Source organism: Pinus tabuliformis, chromosome 5_2 (genome assembly GCF_031772625.1).
Source record: "Pinus tabuliformis cultivar Carrire ecotype Pingquan chromosome 5_2, CPIR1, whole genome shotgun sequence".
NCBI lineage: Eukaryota > Viridiplantae > Streptophyta > Pinopsida > Pinales > Pinaceae > Pinus > Pinus tabuliformis.
Genome location: NC_142306.1, coordinates 290,902,292 through 290,905,377, shown reverse-complemented (window position 1 = coordinate 290,905,377; position 3,086 = coordinate 290,902,292).

The window sequence follows — 3,086 nt, the reverse complement described above, 5'->3', positions numbered from 1 at the left end:
CCATCACAAGTCAAAATTGGTCAAAGCTGGGCGAATTCCTGAGCTGAAGGTGCAAAACTGGCAAATTTCCCTGATGCGTAGCGCCCCAATTCTCAACGCGTAGCGCGCCTTTGAGCCAACTTTTGAGGCACTTCCCGGCATCCAAATAAGGAAAACGTAGTCTTGTTGGAAAGTTCTGGATGTCTAATTTCCAGCCCAAGTGGAATTTCTCAATTTGGTGGTCATTTGCCCCTCCAAAATTGCAATCTCCCAAGACTGCTCCCTGTGTGTCCAAAAAGTGGCAGAAAGTCATTTTTTGCATGTTTTTTGACCTTCTGAGGGCTCAAAACCCGATGAAATGTCTTGGTAATTTCTGAGAAAGTGTAATTTGTCATGAAAAATACAAAAATGCTGAGTTTTTGAGAAATGGACTTGCCCATCTTCAGGGTAGCGCGCGGCGCGCTACGCGTTGAGGGCAAAAACCTGTTTTTTGACCAAAAATTTCAAAATTGACAAAAACTTCTCCAATTTTTTTGAAATTTGAGCTTGGGGTGTGTCATCAAGTACCATTCTCCTTCAAAGAGGCTTTGGCCAAAATATGAAGGGGATCGGGCCTTTTCCTCCGTTTTAGTGCCTTGGCCAACCTCCTTGGATCTGGCGATTGTATTTTTGACATTTCTCTGAAACCATGACGCCTGTGTAAAACTTGAAGGAGGTTTTTCTTCTTTGGCATGTTGTGGACAAAAAAATCTCTCAGTTTTCCAAAATTCATCTTTTATTGCTCTGAAACATCTTTTGAGTGAAACTTATCCCGATGTGTGAAACAAGGAATTTTGTGGAAGTGAAGCGAAATGAAGGGGATAAGAGGCTTCTAAATTCTTGGGGGAATTTTTGGAAGTTGGGATGGATGTTAGGAAGTAGGGGAAAGTGGAATCATGGAGATTGAGTGAGGGGAAGGGGTCCAAAAGGGCAAAACACAGGCCCAACCTAGAAAATTGCCAGGTTGTAGCAAGAAACTAGGGTTTGTGGAAAAATGAGGAATTTGGAGGATCTCAGTGATGGGAAGCATTTGATAAGGTACATTAAGAATAGGGGAAGGTGTACGAACATCAGGATACAAGTTTTTCTAATGATTTGACCATCCAAGAGAAATTTCCTTCAAAACCCTAGGAGAGGGAAATGAACCTTGCCAAGGCACAACTGAAGCATGAACAAGGTGTAACATGACCCAATGGAACCTAATATGATGATGGCAACCCTCTGAATGATGATACTCTCAGCTGAATGATGACATGGACTGACATTTGGGCAACTTTGAAAGAAGTGAAAACAAACCCTAGACCTAATGCCTAGTGGCCAAATTTTGCTCGAAAACTCACTGAAATGACAAAATTTGACCTTGACACTTCAAAATCACTTTGTAAGAGCATGTTTGATCATTGGAGGAAGGCTGGAAAGACTGACACTAACATTGTCTCCAATGTGGATGGTAGCTCGTTGGAGGTGCCAAGAACGGCATATCTTTGGGAGAGCAGACAGCGCCTTCGTCCATTGGGCAATGGAGTCAAAAACTCAAGCTGAAACGCATGACTGAAAACTGATGACTTGACAACACAAATTGACTCTCAATGAACTAAAAACTGACTCAATACTTAAACACAACCGACAAACTGAAAATGATGCTCAAAGGGGAGCTTATTCATCACAACCTACCCTAACAGTTTCATTCATCACCGGATCAAGTGAAATGAAACAACCAGTGCAACCAAGTAAGTATTCCATCTGCTGTTCGAATTTTCCGCAAGTGCTCACTCATGAACAACAAGACAAAACTACTGAAAGGCAACTCCCATGACAACTTGGAAACAGATCCGTTGAATGATATGAATTCTCTATCCGCCTCCAAAAACACTACATAAGGATCTTGAAATTCAAGCACACTGGAGCTTAGCTCATCTAATGGATTACTTCTCGTTTCCTCATACCATGAATGCAAACTTTGATCTGAGCCTTGTGACGAGACCTCTGCTGAAAATGAGAAAGAAACCGGCTGCTGGATCAAGCTTGTATCAATACACGTTTCAAGCTCACATATAGAAAATGGATATAGATTTTGACTGCAAACCTCATCCAAAACATCAGCTATTGGATCATGAATAACTTGAAAATACTGCTGCAATGTATCCATTGAAAATATATGACATCCTTCTAGCTGTTCATCTTTTTCCTGAGAGATTTTACGAAGATTCTGCCTTATAAACTGAAACGCTTCGAAACAAAAGGGTATAAATCTTCCTGCCCCATCAAATCATGTATTTCGTCTTCCACAACTTCATCTGTAATCTGCCCTTCAATTTCATTTGGTGGTTGCAAATCTGATGCTACAGGCTGCTCAAGAATTTTGTTATCTGTCTCATCCTCAACATTAACACTGAGAGATTGCTCATTTATGATAGGCTATTCATTTAAAGATGTACTATGCAATCTACCCTTCAAAAACTGAAATGATTCAAAACAGAATGGTACAGAGTCACCTTGAATCATTAAATCATGTGTGTCCACTTCCAAGTCTTCAGCTGCAACTGGACAATCAAGGGCTTTCGGGGGTTGCAAATATGAATATGAGAAGTCTTGAACAAAATTTTCATTGCTCTCAAGATGATTGAAATCAAGACTTGTTGACATTTGATTTCTGATTGCATGGTAGTTATCTCTGATGAACTAAAATGAATCAAAACAAAAAGGTAAAGATCCTTCACTTACTTCAAAATTTGCTGCACTTTCCTCATCATTGTCATAGCTCATATGCATTGGTTGATCACTGTATTCGAGCTGCTGAAAGTGAACTTCCTCCTCGCACAAACCAGCCGCTGATTCGTCTGCAAGATTAGCTTCTTTTTGGAGAACATAATCATCATTATACTGATCAAACTGAGGCAAATCATCAGTATAAAAGACATCATCAAGCATACATGTCATATCAACAGATCTCTCTTCTCCAAGGTGATCTACAAAACAATCATTATCAGGTCTATGACAACTAGGATAAGAAACAAAATGTTTTGGATCAGCAACTTGTTCTTCTTCAATCAGCGAGCCATGAGCTT